The sequence below is a fragment of the Drosophila ananassae genome, chromosome 3R (assembly GCF_017639315.1).
Source record: "Drosophila ananassae strain 14024-0371.13 chromosome 3R, ASM1763931v2, whole genome shotgun sequence".
NCBI classification, from domain to species: Eukaryota; Metazoa; Arthropoda; class Insecta; order Diptera; family Drosophilidae; genus Drosophila; species Drosophila ananassae.
In genome coordinates, this window is record NC_057930.1 from 514,299 (window position 1) to 535,352 (window position 21,054).

The 21,054-nt window shown below is 39.7% G+C and overlaps 1 protein-coding gene across 1 annotated transcript in view; it reads left to right on the plus strand.

Annotated features, from left to right (window-relative positions):
* Positions 1-9,876: 9,876 nt before the first annotated feature.
* Positions 9,877-21,054, plus strand: part of LOC26514679 (lachesin) — a 372,156-nt gene continuing 360,978 nt past the window's right edge. Inside the window, 1 exon segment of the mRNA XM_044716619.1 lies at positions 9,877-10,405. The gene's annotated coding sequence lies outside the window, so the exon portion shown is untranslated.

Sequence of the window (21,054 nt, forward strand, 5' to 3'; positions counted from 1 at the left end):
GAGGGCAGTAAACGGCAGCGATTGAAAGTCTTCCGTTTTGACTGAATTTGTATCGATGTGACCTGCAAGAAGTTTGTTTCAAACCTTTTGTGAAAATGGTGTTTTTAAAACGTTCTCTGATTAAATTCCAGTTCCGCCGTGGGCTTTTCCATCTGGATGATCTGTGCGGTAGATTGTGTAGCCTCTTATTTAAAAGTTTGCATTTGCTTGTTAGATGCGTTTCCCCAGTAGCGTCAATATAGTTATCGATCAAGAATCGTGACAATTCTAGTTTATGCCGTGAGACACCATTGGCGTTTAACATTGATATTCGTTGAGTCTGCATAGATTATTTAGACTGTTGTGCTACGAGAAGCTGTATTAACATACCATGTTCTGGTTTTGAACAAGTTTTTGCACAAGTACTTTGCATTTCCGTTTTGCTATGTGGCTGTTCTGGGGCCTGTTGGGCGCTTTGTGAGTTAGGCTGATTTGGATTTTCCATTCTAGACATAGGAGAAGCCGTTGGTGGTGTTTAGGGGACCGAATGAGGACCTCGCAGCTTTGGCGAAGAAGACGTCTGGCGTAGCTTTTGATGCAATGTACACATTCGGTGAGTTTTGGTTGCGCATTGCGGTCGCTTGACGCATGCGATTCTTCAAGGCTTCTTCTTGTACCCCATACATCCTCTATAGTTTGGCATATGGTAGCCTCCGCAGTTTCCACATTTCTTCGCGGTACTGCCCTTGTTTGTAGTGCAGTAAGTGGAGTTGTGGGTGTCCCCGCAGACTACACGACAGCTTTGAAATGTGCAGTATGACCTAATGTGTCCATACTCTTGGCAGTTAGTGCATTGCACTGGACCGTTGCGTTTATGTGGCTCTTCAACTTGTGATTCTCCGAAGCAAAAGATATTGCAGCTTTTTAGATGGGTGGACTTCGTTCTTCTTCAGCGACCTGCTTTTTGACTCGAGCACGACCTTGAAGAGGGATTGTGGCTTTTTATCTTTATTTAGAAAGTTGATAACGTTCTTGGAGGCGAAGCTCTTTTTCTTTAAGGGCGGTTTTATTTCCGCGGCGTAACATCGGGTTCGTTTCTCTTGTATGCCCTCGATGCTTTTTCAGCTGGTACGTGTAATTAGTTTTATCCGATCATTGTCCAAATATTTGGCCACGCTACGGAAGTGCTCTTCAGTCTTGGTTTGCACCTTTGTTCGTGGATGTTCCCTTTGATAAGCGAGACAACATGAAAGTTGCCACCGTTCCGATCAACGCCGCAATTCGGTTGATCAGGGCACTCGAGTTTTTCTCCCAGATATAGATTGGAGGAGGCTTGGGGTTTTTTTGTGCTGTGTCTGGGCGATGGGTTGGTTTGCGTCAACCTCCGCAAGTTTGGGCAAATCTGTTACTTCAGGATCTGCCTGGTTCTTCGTCGATCTTCTGGACGCGTTTAATTTTTGTTTTATTGCCTGCCGGATTACTCTGCGGGCTGAGCTAGCGCTTAAATTGGATGTAGCGATCCAATCCGGTCAGTAGAGCCGGGTTGCTCTTAATCGTCGATTTTTCCATTTCGATATCGCGGGTTAAAAAGTAAGAGTAGAAGCCGTTTCTTTGGTTTACTGAGCTTCTACGCTCGTTCTTTTGATCGTTGCTCAATGAGCTCACTGCGTGGCACTTATTTATTTAAAACAATCACTTCTTCTCTTTATCTCAAAGCGGATGGACGTGTTTTTTTTGCGCACTGCGTTGTCATAAAATTTGCTCATTAGATTTGCATAAACAATCGGTGTTTATTTCTATTCACTTAAAAAAAATAAAAATAATAAATTATTGACAATTCATAGATCCGTATCGCTTTGCGTGTGCAGTGATATATTTGCAGGTAAAATAATATTTTTATAAATTTTTCTTCCAAACATAGCCCTGCTCTTCTTCTATATCTCTTACGGTGTTGCTTCTATTCTATTGCTCCTATTTCTCGCTCAATAGAGATTCTTATCTCTATTCTTTGCATTTTACTAACTCGCACTAACTGCTCTCTTCAATCTCCCCTTTCGTTTCCCTGGTACAGTGGTACAAGGTTCATCAATATTATTAATAAATTAATTATTGAAATTTTAATAATTTTTAATAAATTAATTATTTAAAATCTTAATAATTATGGAATTTAAATTGGTCTGCGCATTGAAGTCTTGTAATAAGAAAATCTCGTCTTCCCAGCCTACCATTCATTGCTGGCTCTGTGAAACCGTTTTACACGCTAAGTGTGCCGGGTTCTCGGCCTCAGTTTCGGATGCAATCTCGCGTAGGTCTGGTCTCCACTTTTGCTGTGACGGTTGTTCGTGCTGTTCAGGACGAAATGAGATCGTTCATGAGGGCAGACTAAAAGCGATTCAAGGAGTTGATTAGTGTTTTCGAAAAATCAATGACCAACACTGTGCGCTTGATACACAGTTTAGTAGCCTTCAACTACTAAATGAGTCTCCAAAGCGTATGAAATCCGCTTTTAGTGATGTGCTCGGGTCGAATAATCTTCAGCCTGCTCAGCCGACAACTATGCAGCCGCTTATACCTCTGGCCACCCCCAAGGGCCGGACCTGAGAAAAATTCGGCTTCCGAATGTCTCGGAATCAATGAGCAATTGTCCGATATGTCCTCTGTGGCATCGCTACAAGTGATCCCGACCCAATAATTCAAACTCCTGTAACAGTCACCAAACAGGGTAATAAACCGTCCGGACCCCCGGTAAGCACTGATGCCGCAGTATTAGTTACGGCGCCACCAAAACCCTTGCAGGTGATCCCACCATCGAAACACATTTTTGTTTTCCGGCTTGCCCCTGATACTTCGGAGATTGATATCTCGGCTTACATCAAAGCCAAAGCAAAAGCCGACATAAAGGTGGTGGATATTACAAAATTCAAATATTCTTACACCAGGCACACGTCATTTTTCAAAATACGTGTGCCCTTGCAGAAGTTCAAGACGATCTGTTCCGCCAGCTTTTGGCCAGAGAACATTTTCGTCCAAGAACATCAACCAAGTACGGTGAAAAAAAGATAACCAAACCTGTGGGTGTAAAACTCTTGTAAGATCTGCTTCGACATGGTCAGGATGCAAAAAAAAGTTTAAAATTATTGAAATTGCTTATGGGTTACGCTACTGGTAAAATAGTTAAAACAACTATAATATGTGTGAAATATAAAGACAAATATAAAATATTGAAGTTGATAATACATGACATGTTGAAATTGATTTTGTTGAAAATTTATTTTTGTTAAATGTCTCGCAAACTTTTAAATAAATCTCAGAGGCGGACGAATCGCGCAATTAAAAAGATGTAATTATTATATACAGTTGAAAAAATATCTCATAAATTTCGTTTCTTCCGTAAGGCTGACTTTATGAAATTAAATAAGTTAATTTCGGAATTTGATTGGTCTGATTTACTGGCATGCGAGGATATAAACATCGCATTACAAAAATTTTATTACATTTTAAACATTTTTTTCGACGCTTGCGTGGAAATATCCGTCCGCATCAACACCTTAACAACACCTTCAACTTCTTCGGCACCTTATAAATTTAAGGAATAGTATGAGTAGACTTTTAAATAAACATAGATTATCTGGCTGTACAGTTATTCAAGATTCTTAGTAGCTCGCCGCTGCAGAATTCAGTTTACTTAGCATCCGAAGCAGTTTTATAACTTTGTAAACACTAAGCGTAAACATGTATCTTTTCCCCCACTGCTTACGTTTGAGAACTCTTATGCGAACACTGATCAGGCAATGGCCGATCTCTTTGCACAGTTTTTTCAAACTACGTATTTACCTAGCAGCAGTTCAGCTCAGCCTTACACTTATAATATCCAATCAGCCAATCTTATATTTCGCCCATCTTTCGATCAAAGTGGTGTGTTATCGGATCTTCTTAAGGTCAAGCCCGTGTATTCGCCAGGCCTTGATGGAGTACCAGGCTGTGTTCTGAAGAACTGCGCCGAAGCTCTGTGCAAACCGCTCGTTAAACTCTTTAATCTATCGCTGGAAACTTCGATCTTTCCCCTTATGTGGAAGCAATCCTTCATTATTCCGCTGCATAAAAAAGGGAAAAAATCCGACGCTGCGAATTATAGAGGCATCTCTAAATTGTCAGCAATTCCAAAGCTTTTTAAAAAACTTATCACTCCACATTTGCAACACCTATGTAGTTCAATAATAACTCCGTGCCAGCATGGCTTCATGAAGCGCCGCTCCACCACTACCAACTTATTGGAGCTAACATCTTTTATCACGGATGGCTTCCGGAATGGCTTACAAACAGACGTCATATACACTGATTTCATTAAAGCATTTGACTCTGTTAACCATTCGCTTCTTATAAGTAAACTCAGTCTTTTGGGATTCCCAACTGATCTTCTTATCTGGATTTCGAGCTACTTATCTGGGAGAACCCAACGTGTTTTCATTAAAGATGTTACCTCGCGTATAGTCCGCGCCACATCTGGGGTGCCCCAAGGAAGCCATCTTGGACCCCTACTTTTTACACTGTTTATTAATGACTTGCCCCTTACCTTAACTAATTCACTTGTAATTATGTACGCTGATGACGTTAAGCTATGCCTTCAGTATAAATTATAAAGTCTAGACTTCGATCCGATTTGGATAAACTTCAAAATTGGTGTTTAGCAAATAACCTTAAGGGGGCAGGATGGTTTGAGACTTAAAAAAAATTTCGTTTCAGAAATTTTTTATAAATTAGAACATTATCTTAGGAATATCCTATGAAAGTTTCATGTCGGTCGGACTAAAACTTGCTGAGATACCGATTTTCTAGTTCTGCACAAAAAAACTTCCTTACTTTTGCGCTTAGGGGACTTAATTGGGATTCAAATCTTTACCTCTCCTCTTATCGTAGTAGACTTTTACTAATCAACTTACCATCATTAACAAACCGTAGAACGATGCTGGGTGTCATGTTTCTATACAATCTTAATTATGGAAATATAGACAGCCAGCATTTACTAACACGCTTAAATTTTAACGTTCCTAGTAGAAGGACTAGAAACTTTCGTCCTCTACTCCTCAGCCATTGTAGTTCGACATATGCCCAACACGATCCGTTCAGGGTATTATGTTCGGACTACAATGGTCTCTACCACATCTTGTCTCCCTGCTCTACTAACAATCTTAAATCGCTTATATTAACCGCCTTATCTGTGCAACACTCTTCCTCGTAATATCTTTCTCCTACTTTTCGCTTACCTATCTCGGATCTATTCCCGCGATTCGAGCCGTACGTCACGCGGCAGCGTCCCTCGGTCGGTTGAACGGGAGGTGGGCTGTACATATGCAGTGGGAACCGCGCGAAAAAAATGCGCTCGTTTTTTTTCAGCACATCACAACTGTTAGAAAAAGCTTGTTTATTGCTTTTAATAAATTGTGGTTAAGCGTCTTTTCGCTTATATTGGGTTAACCCAGATTTTTTTTTTGTTTTTATTGCAACTATTTTGTTTCAGTTTTCCTGGAGCTCGGGCAAGGCACGTCCGCTCAGTTCGGTAGTTCGAGCAAAGAGGACAAAATTATTAAAAAAATATTATTCTGACATATAAATGGATTCTTGTTGATTGGATTCCGCTCGCTTAGAAGTTTCCAGCACATTCCTCCAGCACATTTATTCCATTCTTTTTCGCTGTCTGAAAATGTTCTTGTTGTTCATCCATCTCCTATTGTATATTTAACCCTCTAGTGCCCAAATTTTCTCTTCCAAGAAAAAAATTATTTTTGGATTCAGTATGTATCCAAATTATGTATGTAAAATTAAATGTTTGTTTTAAAAAAAAATTTATTTTTGCTCAACTTACTGTTGTCATTAAAATGCAAATTTCTAAATTTGTTGTGGAAAACGAAGTATTGGATCCTTTTGGACAGCATACAAATTTTTTTGCTAAGTGATATGTTCAATAATAGTATAATAAAAAACAAGAAAGGAAAGCTAACTTCGGGCGGAGCCGAACCCTTGATATACCCTTGCAGTTGTGCCATTTTCGATCGTTCAGTTATATGGCAGCTATAGGATATAGTCGCCCGATCCCGGCCGTTCCGACTTATGTGTGCAAAGTTTCGAAGATAGCTTTAAAACTGAGAGACTAGTTTGCGTAGAAACCGACAGACAGACGGACATGCTTATATCGAATCAGGAGGGGATCCTGATCAAGAGTATATATACTTTATAGGGTCGGAGATGTCTTCTTTACTGCGTTGCACACTTTTGACCAAAATTATAATACCCTCTGCAAGGGTATAAAAATTGAAAACACTTGAATGGCGTATCCAGATTTTGAAGTTCTCCGAGGTCAGGCTCATTAAAGGATATTGCAGATATATCATGAATAGGTTCATTTGGTACCACAACATCTTTTTGAAAAGCGGTGCTTTTGGATCCATAGTCCAAACAGATCCACATTCAGCTATTGTGCTTTCTTTAACTTGAGCAATATTATGATCAGCAGGCGCTTTACGTTTGCGTTTCTATGCTTGAGGTGAATTGGACGCAATCGAACTTGAGGATGACAACCATTTTGCAAAAGGAGTAGGACTTCCGCTTGAAGTTACACAAATCTCTCTACCCAACATAGATCAATGTCATGGTATCAATGCCAAAATCAATAGAATTTAATAATTTTTTAATCTCCACGTCGGAAAGAGCTGATAACTTATTTACATTATTCAATTAATTCATTATTCAAGCAGTTATTCGTACTTAAATATGTCATAAGTTGCTTCCCTTTCTAAAGTACTTTATAAATTTTTTTCCCGAATTGTCCCAAGACCGCCTCTAGACGGGATATTTTATAAATGCAATAAAAAGCTAACGAAAGCTTATTTTTAGTGTGAGTTTCGTTTTTTTGCGTCCTTGAGACTATCAACAACACGGTACAATTTTTTATTCCACCGGCAAACTATTTATAATATTTAAAAAAATATTTACATTTTGCACTTTTTACAAAATAATTACTTCATTCGAGTTTCACAAATTTTCTTCTTCAAATGAATACAGCAGCTTGCGCAAGCTCTAGTATGTATTCCAAAAGCAACCAACTTAATTTTTGGGCTTTCCCAAATTAGAAACAATGCAAAACCGAGTCAAAAGGATTGAAAAGAATAAAATAACGGTATTTTTAACATTACCCGTCTAGAGGCGGTCTTGGGCACTAGAGGGTTAATTGGCGTTGCCTATTTTCGTGTTTTGAACGTGGTGTGGGTCGGGTTAATGGTGTTCAAAATGTCCTTAATTTTACACGTTTCTGTAGTTGGCTGGTATAATAATTTGGTTAAAAATTTTGTTTGGTCGTTCGGGATTAGGCTTTAGGCGGGTACCCCTTAGTGGGTACTACATTATTTCTTCCGGAGTAAACGGCCCTTGGGGTCTGGTCATTCCTAGTGTTTCGTTTTTTTATTTAGGTTGCAAAGATGTAATGCCTGGTCTACTTTTCCAAAAGTTGGAAAAGTCTACCGTTTAGGCCTCTTATAAATGTGTCTAGTCCTTTCTCTCTAAGCAGTAAGACCTGTAAGGTTGGCCGCACGTCAGTATTTTTTTACCGAACATTCAGAACTTGTATCCTCTCATGGGTTTTCACCAGGTCCCAGCTTGGGTTCCATTAAAAAGATTAAGGTTATATTCGTTACTGAAAGGAAATAAATCTTTTTAAGTTATGTTTATTTTATTTTTGAATTAGATCTGACAATTCTTAAAATTAATATCTAAGCCTATGCTTCGCTCTATCGGCGTCCCACTGTAACTAAAGTCCATGTCTTTGCTCCTAATTGGTCAATGCAAGCGCATTGTTGATAGATTCACTTGCCGCTGGGTTCAGTAAGCTTTCCAAATATTATGGTGTTATCTTTCTTTTGACTTCTCCACGATTGCAAGTATAATCAGTGCTTACTCAGCTTATTACCTTATTGGGTCACACTATTGCATCATGTTACTTTCAGTGCACAGTGAACTTAATGTGGTTGCGTAAGCTCTTGCTGTTGATATAAAAAAATGTTACGGCAGTGATAGGACTTAACGTTTTATTAAGTTAGTATTTTTAAATACTGGACATAGTTAGTGTTATCTTATTTACAAATTTACTTATAAATGAGAAATAAAGAGGTAAAAATTATTCTGAGCTTCATTCAATTAATTTTTTTTATATCTTGCACTCCCAATTCGTAAAGAAACAAGAAAGGAAAGCTAACTTCGGGCGGAGCCGAAGTTTATATACCCTTGCAGTTGAGTCGCAGTCCGCTAGGTGGCGCCACGCATCTGATATTATTAGATATATAGCGGATCGTATATAGTTGGCCGATCCTTATGAAACTTGGCAAATCGAATTATTTTGCCAAAAGAGGAATCCATTGAAACTCCCATCCTTCTAACTTGAAAAACAACGAAGTTATAGCATTTCCGATCAATCAGTTATATGACAGCTATAGGATATAGACGGCTGATCCCGGTCGTTCCGACTTATATACTGCCTGCAAAGGAAAGAAGGATGTGTGCAAAGTTTCAACTCGATAGCTTTAAAACTGAGAGACTAGTTTGCGTAGAAACAGACAGACGGACAGACGGACATGCTTATATCGACTCAGGAGGTGATCCTGATCAAGAATATATATATACTTTATAGAGATACTTTATGGAGATATCTCCTTCACTGCGTTGCATACTTTTGACCAAAATTATAATACCCTCTGCAAGGGTATAAAACAAAAGTTATGGCATTTCCAATCAATCAGTTATATAGCAGCTATGGGCAGCTATATATATATTATATATATACTGCCAGCATACAAAAACAATATTTCCGCATGGTTTCAAGTCGATAGCTTTAAAACTGAGAGACTAGTTTGCGTAGAAAAAGACAGAAGACGGGCATCGACTCAGGAGGTGATCCTGATCAAGAATATATTCTTTATAGGGTCGGAGATGTCTCCTTCCCTGCGTTGCACACTTTTGATTAAAATGATAGGGTATAAAAATTCTAAGAGAAATTCCTAAGTGAACTGTAGAAACCTCATGTAATTTGACTTGTGATTTACAAAAATTAAATTTTACCAATAAAGTCTGCGGAACTTTGAAAGAAATTGAACATTTCTTAAGGATCACTCCAACTTTTTACTTGATGGGAAAGTTCTAATTGATTTTGGAATGAACAATGATAAGATTTTTATTGTTTTTTAAATCACTTACGAGAAACGTGATTGCCACTCTAAAGTAAAGTTGAAGCGAAATTGTTTTCTGAAAATGAAAATTAACGCAAATATTGGATATACTTGGTTGATCCTATTGGACATACTGTCCTAAAATCTTTTTATATACAAATGTTTTGTACAAATGTGGTGGGTGTGACGAATAAGTTTCTTAATTAAGAAAATTTGTTTTGATTTTAAAATAAATAATTTTGTTGAAAAAATAATTGATTTTCAAAAGACTAAAAACTCCTTAGAAAAATATAGGAAATATATGTTTTATCAAAGATTTAAATTTTATAATTTAAAAAACGCCAATACTATAATAATCAATGACGGGAATGCAGCAAAAAAATGAAGAAACAGTGAGTTTCAATTTTTGAAGGTCTTTTTAATTATATTTAAAAATAATAAATTAAAATAATTACCAAATATCTTTAAAACTTATCAATTGGTTTGCTACAAAATTTAATAAAACCCACATGTAAAATGTATCCTTTTGCTCAAATAAATTTTAGTCAAATTTTCACATATTTTAAAAAGTTTTAAGTTTTTTCCATTTACTTATTATTTATTATTTTTTAATAAAAAAAAAGATTTCAACAAAATAATTTTACAAAACCTCCACTTAGATTCCACACGCACATGGTGGTAGCTGTTTGTTACTAGACGAAGCAAAATCATTACTGTATACTAACTGCAACCCTCGGTGTAGCCGCGACCAATCGGTAAGCAGTATTTATTATCCCCAGTTACCGGTGAAGTGGCAAATCTTCGTGCTCGCAAACAGAGAGTCATGAGCTTAAAAGTTAGCATCTAATAAAATCCTTAAGCATGCTGTATTCCTCTTCGGGAATTCGGTTTAGTCCCAAAAAGACTTTGTAACGTGACGGTTGAAGTAAATTCAAAATAATACATTTTTTAAAGGGACCCGTAAACTACTTGTAAATATATCGGGACCTTACCGCCGCTCGACCACATAAATATGCCGGATAATGATATGTTTTTTTACTCTCAATTTTTAAAAGTGGAATTTTTTGAATAAAATAAAAAATAGTCAATTTCCGGGCAAAAAAGTACAATATCGTCTTCCTGCTAAATGTCAATTACTATTAATTATTAAAAAAATTACTTAATAAAATAATTATAACGAAAATAGCGAATTATTTATGACAATAATTATATAAGTAAGTAAACTAATTTAATAGAAAATAATTTTTTTTTTATTTTCCAAAAAAACTTGGAAATAAAACGTAATATTAAAAAAACTACGAGGGGGCCGTCTTCCAAAAAGATTTTTTTTATAAAATCAAGTATAATTTTTTCTGCTAATTAAAATAAATTTCCTCCATTTGTGTCAATTTCTATAATTTGTATATTTCACATTTGTGTGACAATATCACGGAAGGTTAACGGCACTTTCGATCTTCATTAATATGGTATCTTTAAGATACTGTAGGCCGGATGCAATTTTAAAAGATTCAGCTTTATTCAGTTTTGCATCAAAGCTTTTTGAAAAAACTTTTTGGAACTGGCGCAACTCGAGTTGATCTGCGTGAGAACTAAAGAGCTTGCATGTAAAATATTATAAGTCTGTCTATTATAGTCTTTGAGTTCTACGAGTTTCTACAAACAGATAGTCATGGCTATAATAACTCGACTGTTGGAAGTTATCAAGAATATATGTAGACTTTATTATATACAATTTATACTATATTAGGTAAAATATTTTTCCTTCACCAATGTACTCCAAGGTACCGGATACAGGAACAGGATTTTTTTATCTAAAATCGAATACTTGTAGCTACTATAATATTTTAATATTTATAAACGAAATACGGTGCCCAACATGTTTTTTATTTGTCTACATACATCGCAAAAAATGGCGATATAAATGTCTTTCTTATTTGTACACATTATGACCTCTCATGACCATTACACGACCCAGCAGTACTGAAAATCATGTCACCGCCTTTTCCGGCCGTAATGTCAAATTTCATCGAAAAAAAAAACTATTTAATAGGGTTTTCCCTTCGAACTTTAAAACAAAGTAGGCGAAGTAATTCTGCCGGTTTACGGTTAGGGTCACCCCACGGTTCAATTATTAAGGTATCTGCCTGTTAATCTTGCATGTCGGTCCAGTACACAAAAGCACTAAGGTTCGAATCCCAGGGTGACTAATTATTAAATATAGTTTTCAATATTAATAATGTAATGTTACTTAACACATTAATTTAATTTACAACATAAATTAACAGCAATAAACAGAGGACATTTTCAAAAATTTCAGTACAAAATTCAGGGCTGCTTGTTCTAGATTTCCAGACGGATTCCGGGGTGATCCGGGGGAAGCACGAGTGAAACCAGGGTGATTCTTGGGTAACCTCACTGTGCCTACGACCACATGCCGTAGTTTACGCTAGGAGTATATATATATATATATATATATATATGTATTCAATACACGAAAGTTCGAACAATTTTTATCTCCATTCAAAAAATTTCGTTGAAATATTTTAAGCTGGTATAGAATATTGCATATACATGCAATTATTTTGTAAAAGTTCAAACCAACGCAAAAGGAGCCAAAGTAGATATAAGTTATTTGTAAGCGTGATCTTTATATTTATTTAATTATTTTCCTTTAGCCTGTTTAGGCAAGAGTTAAATAATCACCCAATCAAGTTAATTCACTATTTATTCACTTCTCTAAACCTGTTAAGGTATAGGTTAATGTCAGATTACAATTATTAAATTGTTATTAATTCATTAGCACAACTATGATTGTGGAGTACAGTTCTTAGACTAAAACTAAGGGTCTGATTCGGCTGGAGCTTGAGGCCTGGTCGCAGCGTTGTAGCTTTAAGTGCCGTTCGACAGTTTCTCATTTTGGCAACTGGGTGTGTTAACTTATACTCTGAGTTGATAATAATTTTTTTCGTATATATAAAATATCGGAAATATACGATCCTTATGAGAAAGTCATTATAAAACAAAATGCTTATAATACAAATTTTAGAAAAAAGTCCGACGATTGAATCTGGTTCGATAAGACTAAAGTTATGACATTTCCTATAAATCACTATATGACAGTATACGATAAATCACCATGAAATATACTCCAGTGATCTCAGTCGATCCGACTTATACAGGGTGGGCCACGTAGCGGTCACTTTTTGAACTAATAGTTATTTCGAGAACGTCACCACATATGTCAGTCGCATATAGTTAGTTGTTCAGTATATCAACTCCGGTTCACGAAATGGAACGCTTCTCGAACGAACAACGCTGGAAAATGGTAAAATTTTACTTCCAAAGACGCTGATGAAGGATTTGGACGAAAAATCATCTTCTCGGACGAGGCGCATTTCCATCTTGGCGGCTATGTTAATAAGCAAAACTGCCGTATTTGGGGAACGGAAAACCCTCATGTGATCAAGGAGAAACCAAAGCATCCCGAATGGTGACTGTTTGGTGCGAATTATGGTCTGGTGGTATCATTGAGCCGTTTTTCTTCAAAGACAGTGCGGGAAGAGCCGTTACGGTCAATGGCGAGCGCTACCGAGTCATGCTAGCCGAAATTTTGTGGCCTATTATCGACCAAATGGACGTGGAAGACATTTTTCATCAGGATGGTGCACCGTGCCACACAAGCAATGCCACAATCGATCTTCTGCGCGAGAAGTTCGGCGAGTGCGTTATTAGCCGGCGCGCCGAGGTCGATTGGCCGCCTCGTAGCTGCGATTTGACGCCATTGGACTATTATCTCTGGGGTGCCGTTAAGGATAAGTGTTATGCCAAGAATCCACAAACAATTGAGGACCTGAATGCCGAAATCGGCGAAGGTATTGGCCAGATACAGCCCCACACGCTCGAGAATGTCGTCAAAAATTGGTCTGATCGCATCGGCTACTGCCGCGGCTTGCGCCACATGAATGATGTTGTGTTCCACCATTAAACCGAAAGAATTAAGCTTTACAATAAAAAAATCAGAATTGAAAAATATTAACGCGGTTTCATTTTATAGCCATTTCAAATGGTGATTTTTTATTGGCCCACCCTGTATACTGAGTGCAGAAAAAATGGATATGTGCAAGCCTAAAGTTGATTGCTTTAAAACTGAGCGACTATTTCGCGTAGCAACAGAGAGACAGGTATGCCGACAGAAAGAGGGACGGACTCAGGGTGTGATGCTGATCGAGAATATATATATTTTATAAAGTAAAAAGTGGTTTATTAAAATTCTCGATTATTCAAATTCTAGGTTTAAATTCTAACCACTACAAAACGATATTTATGATATTTATGATTTCTTTTTTTTTTTATAAATATTTAAAAAAAAAAGAAAGAAAAGCTAACTTTGGACAAAGCCGAATTTGTAGTGCAGTTATCAGGTCGTATATAGTTGGACGATCCTTATGAGAATTTCACCATTAAATCAATTTTCAAATAAAAATGTTGGAAACAGCCCCACGCATCTTTGAAAATAGCAAGATTGTGCCATTTCCGGCCTTTCAGGCCAAACATCTTAATAGTAGAAAAAAAATATATATAATAGACGGCCGTAAAAATCGATTGCTGGGTTGAAAGGTCGTTGCGTCGTAAGCGAGATCTGCTGGAAACCCGAGTCAATCCCTGAGCGAGGGGATTTGGGTGCGAAGACAGTTTTTCTTTGTAGGACTCGTTTTATACCCTTGCAGAGGGTATTATAATTTTGGTCAAAAGTGTGCAACGCAGTGAAGGAGACATCTCCGACCCTATAAAGAATATATATTCTTGATCAGGATCACCTCCTGAGTCGATATGAGCATGTCCGTCTGTCCGTCTGTCTGTTTCTACGCAAACTAGTCTCTCAGTTTTAAAGCTATCGAGTTGAAACTTTGCACACACCCTTCTTTCCTTTGCAGGCAGTATATAAGTCGGTACGGCTGGGATCGGTCGACTATATCCTATAGCTGCCATATAACTGATTGATCGAAATGCCATAACTTTGGTGTTTTTTAAGTTGGAGGGTTGAGACTTTCCACACATGTTATATTTGACCTAAAATATCTTATGTACAATATTTCATAAGGATCGGCCGACTATATCCTATAGCTGTCATAGAACGATCGAAATTGGCATAACTTTGTTGTTTTGTAAGTTAGAAAGATGGGATTTGGTACATATTCTATTTGGGAAAAAAAATCTGATTTGTCAATTTCATAAGGATCGGCCAACTATATCCTATAGCTGTCATATAACTGATTGATCGGAAATGCTATAACTTCGTTGTTTTTCAAGTTAGAAGCATGGGAGTTTCAATGAATTCCTCTTTTGGCACAATAATTCGATATGCCAAATTTCATAAGGATCGGCCGACTATATACGATCCGCTATATATCTAATAATATAAGATGCGTGGCGTCACCTAGCGGACTGCGACTCAACTGCAAGGGTATATCAACTATCGGCTCCGCCCGAAGTTAGCTTTCTTTCTTGTTGCTTCTGAATTTCGTCTTCTCACTGCGAGGATGCCCAGATCCGCTGGTTGTTTTCGTTGCGAACATACCAGGTGCCCCAGTGATAGTTCTCAAGATTTTTAATTTTGTGCGCTCTGTATGATGTCTATGTTGCTGCTGCTCGCGTTCCCCCACAGCTGGGAGCCATACGTCCAGATTGGCTTTAGGACTGAATTGTAAAGTAGTAGCTTGTAGTCCAGGCATAGTAACCAGTGGAGTGATCCAGTGGAGGCTGCTGGCATTCAGTTTTAGGTACATCTTCTTGCATTCGATGTGCTTACGCCATGTTAGTCATTTATCAAGGTGTACGCCAAGGTACGTTACTTCGTTAGCTTGAGGGATCTGCCTACCGTTTAGTGAAAGTGAAGGGCATGTTTGTCCATTAAGAGTTAACGATACATGTTTACACTTTTGCTTGTTTATTTTAATGCGCCAGTCGGACAGCCACCTTTCCACTACTATTAGATGATTAGCCAATTGGTTCGTTGCTTGCGTTGGGCATCTGCAGCGACTAAGGATAGCAGTATCGTCGGCGAATGTTGACGTTGTTAGTTGTGCGTTCGTAGGAATATCCGCAGTATATAAAACATATAGACACGGGCCGAGTGCGCTTCCTTGTACAATTCCAGCTTCGATGATGTGTGTTATTCGAGTTAGCAAGCATTTTTCAAACAATTTAGACAAACAAGATAGAAGGCTTGGTCTGAACGATGACGGTGTTGTGTGGTCTTTTCCAGGCTTCGGTATCATTATAATGATGGATTTCTTCCACTTTTTTGGGAAATAGCCAAGATTGATGATACCATTAAATAGTTTGCAGACGACCTCTATAGCGCATTTTGGAAGTACGATCAGCATCTTTGGCGTCAGTAAATCGCCACCGGGAGCCTTTTTTGGTTTTCGCTCTCTTATAACTTTTTCGATTTCGTTCGGCCGAAATGAGGGTGCTGTTGACTGAGGGGTAGCCTCTGGCTGAAAGACTGGCAGAAGGATTGAATTTTGGCTGGAAGACACTTTCGAGATGGGTAGCGAATGTTTCAGCTCGGTCTTCGTCGCTGCAAGCCCAGCATCCCGAAGAGTTTCTTATCGGAGTGCTCGTTTCGATATGGTGAAAGATTCTGGATGTACCTCAGCTTTCTTCCTGTTGGTGAAGAGCCTGGTCGAGTGATCGCGTTGCTTCCTTAAAGAGTTGCTTTGAAGCTGGTGATCTACTGCTTTGCCAATCACGACGCGTGCGCTTCTTTTCTCGCACGAGCTGTTCAATTTGCTGATTAGATTTGTGGTGTTTGTTTTGGTCTACTTCCTTCCCTTGAGGAGTAGAGATTTTGGCTGCCGCAACAAGTACTTCTTCCAGGGCGCTGGAAGTGTAATCGATTTCCGATTTCATGTTAAACTCCGGAGCGAGATCTATGTGGGCACTCACGTACTTTTTGTATTTAAGCCAGTTCGTTTTTGGCGATATCAGGCTGAGGGGGTGTTCAGTTATTTCTGGGCTTTAAAGAAGCGTTAAAAGCACATGATAACGTCCGGGACTGCTGGGTCCGGGTCTGATGATAAGTCCGGGACTGCTTTGGCACTTATTAGATTGTAAGGTATGTTTTTTGTCACCGCAAAATCAATAAGGTCTTGGAGCTTGCGTAGGTCGGTTGGCCAGTATGTGGACCTTCCAGGGGAAACATAGTCCAGTTTATTTCTTACATTTATAATTGCATTGTGCAATTGCCTTCCTCTGGGAGTCACTAGACTTTTTTTGTTTTTATTTGGATTGCGCCATTGAGGTGGCGCGTACGAAGAGATTGGTACGCGCCAATAGTATGCACGATTCACCAGCGTGTCTAGCCAGTGCCTACGAACTAAAACCACCCCCGCACACACCACAGACCCCGCGAACCACTGTAAGGTATTACTTCGCGGGGAAGGGTTGCCTAACCTAGGCATTCTCCCTTAAGCGACGTTCATTTTCTAGCCTTCTTAAGTCGCCCTGTGTATAAGCTATAACCTGGCTAACCCGGTTCCACTACTCCTCTGCTTTGCACATATATCTTATTAGGTGCTCTGGAGCTGGTAGAGCTCCCGCTCTTTCACGGTACCTCCTACATATATAGAGGATGTGCTCTGGGTCCTCATCTGCTCCTGGGCAGTAAGGGCATTCTGGGCATTTATACCCTCCGTGGCCTGAAAGAAACTGGGTAAGTTGGTAACTCACCTGGCTCTTGTCTCTTCCGATCCACTCCTGTAGGTTGGGGATTAGCCTATGCGTCCATCTTCCTTTGGTCGCTGAATCCCACCTCTCCTGCCAAATGGATAATGACCATTGCCAGGCGGACCTCTTGATGGCCTCCCGGGATGCCGTACTTCCCTCTTGTTGGATGGATTTGTATATTTTCTCCGCTTCGGTTGCCAGAATGTCTATGGGGATCATTCCTGCCAAGACGAGGGATGCATCCTCCGAGATCGTCTTGAAACCCGATATGACTCGTAGCGCTGCGAGCCGGTACGATGCGTCTAGCTTTCTTTTAAGCCCTAGGTTTTCTCTGACTCGCTGCCCATATCGGCTGCCCATATCGGCGCTGCATACAGTAGGACCGACGTGACGACACTGGCCAGAAGGCGTCCTGCCTTCTTTTGGGCCTCCAATGTTTGGCAATATCCGAGATAGTGCTCCTTGGATTCCAGCTGATTTTTTGGTCACGTAGTCCACGTGAGCTCCGTAAGACAGCCTGTTGTCCAGCATGACTCCTAAATACTTTATTGCATCCTTAGATCTTATTGGGCAGTTGCCCACTTGGATGGTGATATGTTCCACCTTCTTCCTGCTTGTGAAGAGGACCGCCTCCGTTTTGTGCGCCGCCAGGTCTAGTCCCGAGTCCGCCATCCATGCCGAAATGCACTTTATCGCATTGTTCGCCTTGGTCTCTACTTCCTTGGTTTCTTTGGCCACCACCATTAAGGCGATGTCGTCCGCGAAGCCGATGAGTTTACATCCCTCCGGAAGCTCAATCCTGAGAACTTCGTCGTACATGATGTTCCATAGAAGCGGTCCGAGAACCGATCCTTGTGGAACACCCGCTGTCACCTCGTACCTTTCCGTTCCTTCCTCCGTCTCATAGAGCAGTGTCCTGTCTGAGAGATAGCTGGAAATTATCCGTTGCAGGTATACCGGGGTTCCTGCCAAGAATAAGGCTCTGTGGATGCGTGTCCAGTTTGCCGAGTTAAAGGCGTTACGGATGTCTAATGTTACCATCGCGCAATCTCCACCTAGATCCTGCGATGGCAGCTTCAGCCATGTCGGTCACCGCCTTAATCGCGTCAATCGTAGAGCGTGCCTTCCGGAATCCATATTGGTTCCCAGAGAGCGCTCCATTTTCCTCAATGGTTTTCGAGATGTGCGTGGCAATGGTCATCTCGAGGACTTTCCCTACCGTATCCAAGAGACATATGGGCCTGTATCCTGATGGGTCGTCAGTCGGCTTGTTCCCATTCGACAGCAAAATAAGATTTTGAATCTTCCAATTTTTTGGAAAAGTGCCTCGCTGGAGGCACTTGTTGAAGGTCTCTGCGAAGACCTCCGGTTTTTCCTCCATTGCCTGTTTTAGGGCGGCGTTTGGGATTTCGTCGGGCCCTGGAGTCTTCCTAGTGCCGATCTTTTTCGCGTAGCTTCTGACCTTCTCTTCCGAAACTGGAGTGAAGGGCTCCGCGTCTCCGGCAATTAGAATTTCGGATGCTTTGGGAACAGCGATTCTACTATTTTCCTTAATAAAATGAGGCATGTTGGCCTAAGGTATTCCTGCCCTTTCATTTTTGTCATAACTACTTTATAGGCGGTCCCCCATGGGTCCACCTGTGCCTCGTCGGAGATCCTCCTAAAACATTCTCGCTTGCTGGCTTTTATTGCCAGTTTCAGGGCCATCTTGGCTGCCTTGAATTCCTCCATTTTAGTGATCCGATCCTCTGCCACCCTTGCTCTTTGGTATCGCCTTCTGCTCGCAGTCCTGTCCTGTGTCCTGCGGCAGTCCTGTGTCGCTGGATGTCCTGGTTCCACCAGTATACCGAAACTCCTCTTCTGCACCGTGTCCTCGTAGGCATGGCGCAATCGCAGGCAGCTGCTATAGTCCTCGATAGGTCGTTTGCTGACTCCTCTGGAGATGATGGTTGGGTCCAGTCGTGCGTCTGGAGAGCTACCGAGAATGCTTCTCGATCCAGGGACTTGTCCTTCCATTTCGGTCCTGTCACCTTGGGAATCCATTTCCTACTTACCCCTCCAAGGGTAAAGTGTATGGCTTGGTGGTCGCTGAAAGTAAAAGAGTCGCTGACTTCCCAGTCACACTTTCTTATTAGAGCGCTGCTTATAAATGTTATGTCGATAATCGACCCACGCCCTGCTTTATTGAAGGTCCACTTTTGGCCTCGATTGGCAAGGACCACGTCCAGGGTCGCGAAGTGCTCCAAGAGGCTGATGCCCCTTTCGTTGGCTACTCTGCTTCCCCACTCCGGAGACCAAGCATTGAAGTCTCCCCTAATGACCACTGGCGATCTGCCTCTTGCGTCCCAAACTAGGCTCCTCAGCATCCTTTGGAAGCGCGAAATGTCCCATCTCGGCGGGGCGTAGCAGCTATCACTAGACACACTCCCCAGTGTGTGTGTTTAGCGTTGTAGTCTCCTGCGGCTATAAAACGATCCCCAAGTGAATTGTAGAAGTCCATAAATTGTCCTTCCGAGATTGAGAAACGATGAGGGCAGTAAACGGAAGCGATTGAAAGGCTTCCGTTTCTTGACTGAATTTGTATCGATGTGACCTGCAAGAAGTTTGTTTCAAACCTTTTGTGAAAATGGTGTTTTAAACGTTCTCTGATTAGAACTCTAGTTCCGTCGTGGGCTTTCCCATCTGGATGATCTGTGCGAGTGGGCCCTCTTCCAAAAAGATTTTTTCCTCCATTAGAAGAATAAATTTCCTCCATTTGAGTCAATTTCTATAATTTGTATATTTCACATTTGTGTGACAATATCACGGAAGGTTAACGGCACTTTCGATCTTCATTAATATTGTATCTTTAAGATACTGTAGGCCGGATGCAATTTTAAAAGATTCAGCTTTATTCAGTTTTGCGTCAAAGCTTTTTGAAAAAACTTTTTGGAACTGGCGCAACTCAAGTTGATCTGCGTGAGTACTAAAGAGCTTGCATGTAAAATATTATAAGTCTGTCTGTTATAGTCTTTGAGTTCTACGAGTTTCTACAAACAGATAGTCATGGCTATAATAACTCGACTGTTGGAAGTTATCAAGAATATATGTAGACTTTATTATATACAATTTATACTATATTAGGTAAAATATTTTTCCTTCACCAATTGAGTAGTACCGGATACAGGAACAGGATGTTTTTTATCTACAATCGAATACTTGTAGCTACTATAATATTTTAATATTTATAATCGAGATACGGTGCCCAACATGTTTTTTATTTGTCTACATACATCGCAAAAAATGGCGATATAAATGTCTTTCTTATTTGTACACATTATGACCTCTCATGACCATTACACGACCCAGCAGTACTGAAAATCATGTCACCGCCTTTTCCGGCCGTAATGTCAAATTTCATCGAAAAAAAAAACTATTTAATAGGGTTTTCCCTTCGAACTTTAAAACAAAGTAGGCGAAGTAATTCTGCCGGTTTACGGTTAGGGTCACCCCACGGTTCAATTATTAAGGTATCTGCCTGTTAATCTTGCATGTCGGTCCAGTACACAAAAGCACTAAGGTTCGAATCCCAGGGTGACTAATTATTAAATATAGTTTTCAATATTAATAATGTAATGTTACTTAACACATTAATTTAATTTACAACATAAATTAACAGCAATAAACAGAGGACATTTTCAAAAATTTCAGTACAAAATTCAGGGCTGCTTGTTCTAGATTTCCAGACGGATTCCGGGGTGATCCGGGGAAGCACGAGTGAAACCAGGGTGATTCTTGGGTAACCTCACTGTGCCTACGACCACATGCCGTAGTTTACGCTAGGAGTATATATATATATATATATATATATGTATTCAATACACGAAAGTTCGAACAATTTTTATCTCCATTCAAAAAATTTCGTTGAAATATTTTAAGCTGGTATAGAATATTGCATATACATGCAATTATTTTGTAAAAGTTCAAACCAACGCAAAAGGAGCCAAAGTAGATATAAGTTATTTGTAAGCGTGATCTTTATATTTATTTAATTATTTTCCTTTAGCCTGTTTAGGCAAGAGTTAAATAATCACCCAATCAAGTTAATTCACTATTTATTCACTTCTCTAAACCTGTTAAGGTATAGGTTAAT